At 40.3% G+C, this 11,807-nt stretch overlaps 1 pseudogene; it reads left to right on the top strand.

Annotated features, from left to right (window-relative positions):
* Window positions 1-403: 403 nt before the first annotated feature.
* LOC145499573 (uncharacterized) overlaps window positions 404-11,807 on the top strand; it is a 22,701-nt pseudogene continuing 11,297 nt past the window's right edge.

Here is an 11,807-nt window from a genome sequence, read left to right as displayed (position 1 = left end):
GTGGTGGGGGGTCGGGGAAAAAAAAAAATCATGGAAGGGAGGGTGACTGAAAAAAAAAACAGTCATGCAAAGAAGAGGTGAAGAAAAAAATTCCTGCCGAGTTAATTGCACAGTCCGGCTCTAGTACAAACTGAACCCGCCTGAATGGCACCTTGGCAACCACTTCCAGTCTTTACTGCAGTTTTAATTTCTTGATTTATGCTGCCCTGTTGTCGAGAACGCTTGACCGGTTTTTAATATCTGTGGTCGATAATTTTAGAACCCAGGTCTCTCGCGGAGCGGATTCTGAGAATTCGGCTTCATTTTAGTTCTCAGAAGTTACAGTTTGCGCGAAAGTTTCTTTTATATTTCTGTTATAAAAAGATAGTTTTTATATCTCTTTTTAACTCCATCGAAAATCAACATGACAAGATACGACAGCCAAGGCGTTCCAGTGTTGAGTTTTCATAATCCAGCGGGAACGATTCTTTATCCTATGGGTCTTTACACTTACGCTATGGGAAATACAACAGCTCGAGACCTAACGGAGCTGCTGGGAACTTCGAAAGAACAACATTTAGACTTATTGCTTTTAGCGTCTGGTGATATAAGGAATGTTTTGTGCACTGTATCAGATCTTTCTTTGAGAAAACGTCTCGAGCGTCCTAAAAGTGTGAATTTTCATTTAAACGACTACGATCCATTGGTGGTTGCTCGCAATGCTGTGCTTGTCGAAGTCGCTTGTGAGATAAATCCTGATATCCCGGCTGATGTGGACTTCCTATGGAATACCTGGTATAACCTTGCGCTATCGACAGCTCATTTTGACAGACTGCGAAATGTACTCTCTGAATTGCTGGAGAAGGATTTTGACAGCGACGAGAGTGTTTTGACGTTTAAAGATAGCGCCGTTCTTAGGGAATGTCGTGACATATGGAAAGACTGGAGGGATCTCGATCTTGAAGTGAAAAGCATAAAAGAGAGCAGAATCAGACTAATCGAAGATAAAAGAGGAGAACTGAAATTCAGTCGTGATGCGCAATGCGCGCTAAACCAAATGGTAAAGTTGATCTATGAAGAAGCACTAGACCATTTTTGTCAACCAACGTCAGCAAATCCACTTTACGACGAAATAACGCACTGGTTCAGCGAAGGTTCCACAAGCGATGAATCGGACAAGACAAACCCAACCTTGATTCGTCCATTTGTTCACAAGTGGAAGCAGCACTATAGTTCCTGTGCCTTCGAGAGCTACCCTCCTCTTGAAAGGTGAGCCACGGTACAAGCCAAGGTTACCAAAATCAAGTAAATTCCGATGCCTGTTTTACAGCTGACTTAGCATATTATTTTATGTAAGCGATTTCTTCTAGTTTTATTTTTGTATTGGTGAATTTTGTTTAAAAGACGGCCGTATTATTCCAACCGACGTTCTGTAAACGTTATAACGAAGTTCCTTAATTCAACCTGTCCCGGAAATACCTGATGATGAATGTCTCATTGCAAAATTGTTGCTATTTACAGTGTTTTCATTGCAATTATTGCACATGTAAAATAGGAGAGAAATATTCGCGGCACATATGGGTAAGGAAAAAACTAAAAAGATATTTGCGTGGTAACCAGAGTAGCAATTGGCTTTCGAGCTGGTTACCAGCATGTTGAGCTAAATGCAGTAGAACAAAAGTACATTACAGGAAAAAAAAAACTGTCTTCAGTGATAAATATTCAAAAATCACCCACGTATATCGTATTTAATTTACCAGCAGGTACACTGATTTCCTTTGTTGTGTAGTGTTATGACAGAAAAAGAATGGAAACGTTTCTATAGAAATTAAAGATATTAACATTTTACTTCTTTACGGAAGAGTGAGATCCAAATAACCTTCAAAGCACAAAATCGAATTACGGTACATAATCGTAACGAAAATCATTGTTTTTAAAGTGGACAATCAGCTGCCGACAACAATAAAACTTAACAGTTCAGCAGAACCGACCTAAAATATTTTGAAAGGAAACACATTTCTACCTATGTACTTATGGTAAGAAACGAATGTTTTCTTTTTTTAAGACAAGACCTTGAGCCTGAATGTAAATCGTTGACTGCTGCTTGCAAAGAACACCTAGTGGTGTGGGTAAAACGCTTTCAGGAACTAAAGGAGAATCACTCAACAACTTTGAAGGCAAGTCATCTTTCCACAGTTAGGGTCCACTTTATAATTATGCTCTGAACAAAGAAAAGTCGGGGAAACGGAGCTGAGGGCGCCGATGTACCCAATACTAGACGCACTAAAACAAATGTTAACGTTAGTGAAGCTGAGCAGAATACAGCGGCGGTGGAGTTGACACTAGCAGTGGTAGTGGGGAAAAGGGGGGAGGGGTGTAAACCAACACTACACGCCCTGAGAAAAATTTTAAGGTCAGAATCATGACGCGAGCCTGACTGCAGCGACGGCGGTGGCGGTACTGGCGGTGGCGACGGGAGAGGGGGGAGGTGTTGGAGCTGTTGGCGGTGGTGGGGGTGAAGAGGTCCCATCTTGCAACCCGCAACAACAACTGACATGACCTTGCCACACCAACTCTCACCCTGCTCAAGTATCCCAGTCCCGTTTAAAACGTCTATTTATGTTTGACAAAAAACGCCAGCTCTGTCGTGCATGGTGGACTTGAAACATTTAGCACAAACTCTTGCCGTTTTTCTCCTTTAGTTTCCTTCAGTTTGGAGGTAATTATATTCATTGCACAAAACAAAACAAAACAAAACAAAACAAAACAAAACAAAACAAAACAAAACAAAACAAAACAAAACGAAACAAAACAAAACAAAACAAAACAAGACTGAATTTACCGGAACAAGGCTCCTGTAAAATCCTACTAATAATAATAATAATAATAATAATATTTAATATTTCTAAGGCGCAAATTAACATGTGAATATGATCAAATGCGCCTATAATTCTTGAAGCTTGTTTACAGGTCCCCGTTTGATTCCTGAAGTGACCTGAGCTGATTGCCAAGTGAAATCTTGTGAGTGAGCTCAGTCTGGAGAAAGACTAATTGCGTTATTAAGTCTTTCTCAAAGCCAGTCCCAACTGGAGTCAATTGCAATAGACGAGTTACTGGTAGCCATATATCAGTGTGACCAGTCTGACTTATTTCTTAGTATTTATCTCTGTTGCTAGGTTACCCTGTGGAATGGCGATGCACTTGCCCTGTGTACGGGTGGCCTCCCTCCAGAGATGTTGTTTGACGTCATTGACACAAGTAATGTCAGTGATCACATCGGCTTGCTGAATGTTCTCGTTTGCTGTGCCCCAAGGCTAAAATTGTATGTAAATTTTGCAATTTTTGTTAGACTACAAGTTGGCTGTTTGGATAGTCGAACAGTGCGTGACTTGATAGACTGCTGGCAGTCTGTTTTTCTCTCGAAATTCAGCAGGGATTATGAGGCGAGACGCTTAAGCCGAAAGGGAAATGGGACGAGATACCGCCCTTGACCCGCCTTCTTCCCTACTCGGCCACCGACATATCGCGCTTTTGCGTTCGAGAAGACTAAACACTCGTCTAAATGACCCTTAGAGAAAAAAACCGGCTGCCAGAAGTCTATTGATTTGAAGGAGCGAGCGAAAACAATGGCAGCTTATGTATAACCGAACAGGAAAACGTCATGTGACTGATGTGTTCATGTGACTTCGAAACCGGCTGTAATGAAACGATAGACGCACTCCAGCTACAGTTGAACCGCACTATTTCGAACTCGGTTATTTCGAATTCCCCTTTATTTCGAACGCAAAACCATTTATCCAGGATTTGCACCTCAGCATTTATTATTACCTATTTCAAACTCCCGCTATTTCAAACTATTTTTCGTTTCCCCTAACAGTTCGAAATAGCGGGGTTCAACTGTAATAAAAAAGTGTTACTGCTATTAACCGTTGCTATTTCACAGAAAGTCAAATTAAGAAGGGTCAGATTTCTCCCTGGGAGGGGACTATTTTGGGAATTTACCAGCAAACTGTAAACTGTAAAACGATTGTCTCTGCCTTCGGGAGATCGCCACTCGCGGAGGATCGGAAGATCGTTGCCTCCAAAAAGTTACTGTAGGCATGTTGCTTTTTTTTTCCCTAGGCCAAATAAATCTCTCTTGTTCACATCAAGCATGTTATGGAGTGATGATTGTAAAAACATGGAGGAGTATTACTACAAATGCGTTGGGGTTCCGTTGCCACTTCTCCCGACACTTCTTGGTTTGAAGCTGGCTGTTGATCTTGAGTTGGGAAGCAAGTACGTGAGACTAAGGTTCTTAGATATTTTTAGTCCAACAAATCCCTTACGTTGTGGGGGACGCGGTCTGGTGCAATTAAGGATTTAAAGTACGAGTGATGTTTGAAAATTTTCTCAAAATTGAACGAACCTTTAGGCGAAAGCAATTTGAAAGAATTTTCAAATATCACGAGTGGTGTAAATCCTTAATTTCTCGGCTTTCATACGATTACTCCGCATTTATTAATGTTTGGGAACTTGCGAACGCGCAAACGTTTTTTCGCACTGAACTGCAGATTAAGAATTATCCATAAATTGGCCTGCTCTCAGGCTATCACAATGAAGTAATTTTCTCAGTCATATAATAAAAGGGGAAACACACAGCCAAATCTATCTTTTAGGCAATCATGGAAATGTTTGTTTTAGGATTTTCACTTGAACGTAAACTGAGCGCCGTGTCTACCTTAAAGATTTGGATCATCAACTAATAGTCCCAAAACCAACTCGATCCAACGATATCAACTTAGCTATATCTGGCTACATCTAGATCTGGCTTTTTTATTTTTTTGTTGTTGTTGCCACAGTAAACTGCCCGACAGAATTCAAAGTAAAGAAGAAATTCTTTGCTGGGTAAAAGTGGAGTCTAAAAGGACGGTGCTGACAATAGGTTGGTTTATAATGTATCAAATAAAAATGTTACATCTGTTTTCAAAAACGGCTCATTTTACTGAGCTATTAATTTTGAACTTCGAGTATAAAAATTCCTGAACTTCCTATGCCACTTCTCTCTTTCACTCGTTTTAAATAGAAAATTCGAATCCCAACGCATTCCTACCATGACTATAATATTTCAGTTTCTGACTCGTGTAATTTATCTTCTTTTACGAGTATTACAACGTCAGTTGATTGGTGAAATTAGAAAGGTGCATTACTCCGGCATATCTGACGCGAATTTATGAAATCGGGTAACTCGCGACTTACGTGCCTTTATTACTTCTTACTCCTGAGATTCCCCCGTAATTAGTTTGCACTTCATCTTAGAATGGCTTTCACTTGCATGTCGAAAAGTAATTTTTTTTTTGCATTATTACTCGACAAGATTGGCTTTAAAGACTCGCGCTATCTTTTGATCCAATCAGAAGGAAAACCAAAACTAATTGCAATTAGTTAGCATGCGTTCTCCCGCGCTTCCCGTCAGCTGCATGTAATTATTACTATGAGTTTTGATTGGTTCATTGGATTGTCTATGTCCTTTGTGATTGGCTACATAGAATGATTAATTTGGTTTCGGTGTTAGTCTATGGCACACATCAGCAAATCCTTTTTGCTATTCTACCAATTGTTCTGTTATGTGCACTTCGGCAATTGCAGATAAAACCAGTGACGTTGTACAAGCCCTAATTCGGTTGACTGAGCGGTGCTTCAATCTACTGAACGAAACGCGCCAGATGTTTGGTGTCCAATCGCCCTCGCCACTGACCCTCCTTCGAATTATTCATCAGATACAACCACTGGTCAAAGGAGGAGGTTATGTTTATTAAATTTAGTTATAGTGAATATATGGACCTAAGTCAGAAATTTTGGGAAATTTGAGTTTGAGAGGAGAAGACGAGTAGGGTGACGTTACAAAATAGATCTGTGTTTGGCACTGTCGCTTCCCACCAATATCGCCTCCGAAAACAATCCCTGCGTTTTGTCAGTCGCAGAGTGGGCACAATCACTGTATTCTTAGACACCTATGTCAAATGAATACAAGGAAAAGGCATTAAAATCTGAGGTATATTTATAGATAAACTGTCCGTATATTAATCTTTCAGGGAACTGTTCCTGTCACTGCTTCTACCTCCGACTGGTTCCAATTGAATATGATTTTTGTTTTAACTCTTACTTTCTTCCATCTTGTTTGGACTTATGCATGGATAAAATACCTGTTACAAATTTGGCGTTGTTAATTTATCTTTCAGCCTCACAGATATTTGATCTTCTTGAAAGTGAGCTGCCTGCCGATTTCAACAGAAAGTTTGGTCTGTCTTGGAATTTATTAAAAGCATCCGTTGGGAGCCAGCGGGGTAAGGCACAATATCCTGTTTGCACTGACAAAACTGAAGCTCGACATTTATAGGGAACAAAAATATGCTCCCACTTTTGCACGTTCGACAATAATCTCTCTGTAAGCAACTTGGTTTCAAGACTTCATCATAATAAATGAAAGTAAAGTGGTTAAGAGTGGTTTTCGCTTGAATGTTGAAAAGTAATCTGGTTTTGCATTACTACGCTGCCACTGATTGGCTTAAAAAATTCCCGCCACTTTTTCATAGAAGCTAATTGTGACTCGTTCTCACACGTTTTCTCGCACTTCACATCAGCTGCACATATTCACTTTGAGTTTTGATTCGTTCACTGTGTTTTCTGTGTGGCTAGAGTGATAACCATGCACAGTAAATGTTCAAGGAAAAGACGGACTCAGTCTGCAGCGCTTTTATTAGAAGTCGGCTACCCCCGGAGTTCCGGCGGCTGTGAGTCATCGAGTCACCAGCTACTTGGCTGTGTTTGTCGACAAAAACTTCAAAAATGTAACTCTTATAATATTTACTGCCTACGTATTTCTCAGTTCAAATAAACTGATAAAACATTTCTTACATTTACCTTGACTGTTCGTGTATATAAAAGCGTATATAAAATTTTCGCTAGCATTATTGTAATAGAACTTAACCTCGCTTTCAAACTGTTACCATGTGGTCGGTCGAGCAAACATGGCAGCAAAGTGTCCTTCCGTATACAGTCTGGACAGACTGATTTGTTTACATTCTTTTGAAAGAAATCACGTGCCAAAACAGGTATTTGAATAAATTTATTTGACTTCGGAATTGTTCTTTCATAAACCTATTGTGTTCTTCTTTGCTTACGGATGAATATCAATTGCACAAAACGAAACTCTCTGATTCCAATGATGAAATTTCGCCAGTCAACCCAATTGATTCTAAAACTATACGATCTGAAGTCGCGGATAAGACCTTGTCATCTTCGCAATTTTTGGAAAGTCGTGAGCCACGCAAAGGGCCATCAATCGAAGAAATGAAAGACTTTATTTGTTCATCGTTTGGAAATTCATTCGACAAGACTCAGCTCACAGTTTTTACACTTGCAGTTATGAAGGAAGCCGATGTATTTCGGTAACCCAAACAGAGATAAATCAGCGAACGGGCAGCGAGCGAAAAAGATCGGTTCCAGCATATATTCATCATCGACTTTACCAACTTTCATGCCAGAAAGCTGGAAATCGTATTCTGAGAGTTTAAATTTCCAAGTTTTCTGGGGGAACATACCCCCCAGACCCCCCTACCAAAGGTGGCCTTACGGCCACCTATATATACTGAGCCACCTGCTTTTATATTGGGAGACATTTACTTCAAGTGTTATTGAAAGCACTTTAAGTGTCACTGGGATTTCGACCAATTTTTGGTCAAGGCTATGAACAATACCTTTAACTTATTTACGACATAATTCTATGACACCGAAAGCTAAAATTAACCAAGTTTTACAAAAAGGAACAAATCAAGAGCTGTTCTAGTCTAGTATAGAACTGTTCTAGGTGGCTCGTAACCCCATGTGCAGATTTTTTTAAAACTTTGCCAAAAGTTGCATCTTATCCTGCTTATCAAAATTCAATTATAAAAAATGGCTTTCACCCCACCTTTTTCGAACTATAAGCACTTAAAGCTAAAATTAAGGGTGTGTTTCTTCAGGTTATACTGTTGCTTTGGTAACCTATTGTGATACGAAGATGATAACAACGTGTTCACAAATTATTGGGCAGTTTTTTAATACCAGGGTTTTAGCACCAACTGATAAAGAGAAGTTATAATGACCAATCAAAATTTAAGTATTGGAAAGGGCTAGAAACTGTTTTGAGCCTCTTGATTATGATTCATTCTAATTTTTAGAGCCTATAGTTGAAATAAAGGCATCTTCCAAGATATCGGTGGCCTCTTGGTACGAAGGAACGCCCATCCCGATGATTTGTATAGAGCGAGAGCACAGCGATTTTGAACGGCTTCAGTCACAAGTCAGTTAATTACAGTTAATTATTCTTTTTTTGTTCGGAGGGCCGGATTACTTCCTCTAGGGATAATTACATAATTTAAAATTGGAACCTGTTCATCAAAATTCTCGGGAAAACAAAACTAAATGGTGCTCTCGGGACCAGTAATTATGTGTATATTGTTTATACAAAATAGCCCAAAGAAAAATTAAAAGTCGTATATAATTACTTCTACTTAACAATCGAGATTTCTATCGCGAGAAAAGTTGACGAGGGCGCAGCCAGAGTCATCTATCACGCATTGGAATCGAGAGCAAAAAACTGTTTTAGTATCAATCTACTAGTCGTTCAAAACTTTATCTATATCCTTTTCACAGACACTTCGAAAACGCAAAGAAGCGGCCACCAGTTTGTTAACAAGCGTACAACGCTACGCTACTCACTATCTACAACAAAATAGATAGCGAGTAGCGTAGCCAATCAGAGAACGGCATTCGTGAGAGAACGCTAGCTAGTAGATTTATATTACACTCGATTGAGACAGAAAATTTGTCGCAGTCAAGTGGTTCGTTGTTTTCTTTGGGCTGTTTTCTAAAAAAGTTAAGAAGGAAAACATTTTCTTCTGGTTTCTGTCGAGTTACAATGTATAGAAACACTCCGGCACCAAAGTTTGGTAGAACTCCGTCGAAAAAGCCATGGAAGCACTTGCAGCTCGTATTCCCACAGCATTTCTCGTTCTCCCAAGTCCAATCGTGTTTCTATTTAACAATTAGACCTGTAGCCCCCAAGGGCTACGGGTCAATAGCCCATGAGGCGAAGCCGAATGGGCTATTGACCCGTGGCCCTTAAGGGCGAAGAGTCTAATTGTTTTTGTATCACCCAACTAGTCGGACAGAAAAGGCAATAATAAAGTTAGCAAATGCAAGTTGAAGAAATATTTATTTGGGAATAAACCGAAAGAAAGCGTCACGCTCGATTGCGCCAATTTCGTTACTCGAGGACTATTGCTAATAGTCCTCTAGTAGCGTAGCCAATTAAAATGCAGGATTTGCATTAGTCCACTAGTTGGGTGATACTAAAACTCGATAGACACGCCGAAAATAGTCTCTATTTCTTAAATATATCTGGAGTTTAGTTGAATCTAACGCGTGATCGTATTGCTTGATGTATTGTCACGTGGTAATAGTTAAATCTAAATGTCGCCCGGTGTATATTAGCCAGAGACAGCGAACCAATCAGATTGCTGGAAACATCAAGATCTTGGAGTCGACTGGAATGTTTATATACCAATCGATGATCTTCCAGAGTGATGTCTCTCGATTTTCAAGGCTTTCTTTGTACGCTCTCACGTTCAGCTTTTATCCCAAGTAGATAACTGTTAGAACATTGTTACATTTAACAGAATTAATAGAATATGTTTTCAATAGCTTGGCCAGTGTCTGATAAACAGAGAGGCTTTGTGTAAAAATATCTGATGACTAATAAACATAAATTAATTTATGTTTATACATTTATCAATTCAAACTGTTGAATGCATTTGTTTTATCTTATTCAAGATGCCTTTAGCTATGGGCGTGCCTGTAGAACCGACCATTTCAGTAATTTACAACAGCTTACGATATGATGACAGCACACACATCGTGACCTTCCATCTGCGTGAAAAAGATTGGGACGAGCTAAAGTCAACCTCCCGGATGTGGATCACGTCAACAGATGATGGTCTGTTGATCTATGTTCTCATGATCTCGTGTAATGACTCGTTTCAAGTCATAAACCGTGAACCGGTTCCACTCGGAGGCGAGATCGTTAAAAGTGTTCGAGTGGTTGACCCGTTGGAGACATTTGGTTTGTTCTCGGTACAAACCTTCACCGTAACTGAATCCAGTAAAAATTGCCTAGTACTTAAGGTAAGCCTGCACCTTGTCATGTTACTTTTACCAATGTCGCGCTCAAATTCCTGAGTGGGGTACAAAAACGAGACCACTTCCAAGTGACTGCAAAAAAAACGAGCTCACTCAGAATCAGTCCCCGGCCGACGTAAATTCCATTGTTTTATCAACTGCCCTTTTTAAGAAAGAAAATTTCCGTCAATAGAAAATATGCTTTCGACACTAGGTTATTGGAGGGTTCTAGTTACATTTTGATGGCCGCACTAGGGACCTTAAGGACGTTGCCGCCCATTGCTTCTGCGCGCGTAATTCAGGTCGCTACGTCAAGCCACGTCATGCATCAAGCGCGCACGCTTCGGAAGAAATATAAGCAAGTATAGGGCTTGGTACCGATTGTCAACTCCACCTGCAGTTGACTCCTTTAAATGATGGGTGACCCCCTCTTTTTTATATAGACCACTTCCTCTCCTGATTTTTTCCTTTTTAACAAAAAGCAACAACAACAACTAACAGAAAAAAAATTGTACGTAAGAAGTTGTAAATATTTCACGTTTTCTGCTCCCATGCGAGCGAATACTTTTTGGAATGTGTACGAGTAGACTGATATCTATTCTTTTCAAGGCCTTTCTGCCTCAAGAAAGACATCAGCTGCAAACGTTTACATAATAGACTTTGTCAGGGGCGTAGCATGCAGTTTTCATAGAGTATGCATCAAAGAGGAAGTTACTCGAGCGCCGAAGGCGCCAGCCGCTGGCGTGGTTTGTGGGCATGCCAAATTCTGCGTATTTTCGAGAACGTGAACCAAGACGGCGAAATTGAACCCTAGCTTTCAATTTTCATCTAAAGATAGTTCTCACGCTGTTAGACACTTTGAATACAACTGGTCATTTCAGTTTAGTTGACGTTGCTCAAGGCGACGCCGTCGCCGTCGCCGTCGCACCCCATACAGTAGGGAGTTATAGCAAGCCACGACGGCGACGGCGACGAGAGTGTCACCAAACAAAAGGTTTAATAAGCAGAGCAATGGCTGTGCACGTGGGTTTTGAATGTTGGCACAGTTCTTTGCCGTCCGCTGCAAAACAACGATGTGAAATGACCAAATTCTACGTATTTTGGAGAGCGTGAACGGCAATGGCAAGTTTTTTGTATCATCTTTTGGAATTGAACGCTGTCGGTGCATGTTTAGCCTGAGCAAGTTTTTAGACCGATACGCGTCCTGAACAGATTTACACAGTTGCGACATTCGAAAGTAAAATAAAAACTTATATTTTTACAAGGCGTCGTCCCCGCCGTCGCCGTCGTCATTGCTAAAACATTGCGGCGTACAAAACCAGACCTTGCAAGTTTTTCAGCGAGTGCCATGAGTAATGTCTGGTTATCTACCTGAAGAGAGTTCTTCTCTCTATAAACATGTCGGTTGTTCCCTGAGTAGCAATTAAATTGTGTAATAAATTATTTCGCTAAACGGTTACATCTTTCACTTTCCTTCACCAGGTACTAAAAGTAGAGGAGAACACATTCTCATACCATGTAGAGCTTGAAATACTGGACTCGGTAATCTGCAAAGCGAAAGCGATGAAGATAACTTTTCATCCAGATAAATGCCCAACCCAAGTCCAAATAGACTTTGAGGAAGCTAA

This window comes from Orbicella franksi, chromosome 10 (assembly GCF_964199315.1).
Source record: "Orbicella franksi chromosome 10, jaOrbFran1.1, whole genome shotgun sequence".
Taxonomy (NCBI): Eukaryota; Metazoa; Cnidaria; class Anthozoa; order Scleractinia; family Merulinidae; genus Orbicella; species Orbicella franksi.
The sequence above is the reverse complement of the archived record's forward strand: the minus strand, read 5'-3'. Positions and strand labels throughout refer to the sequence as shown.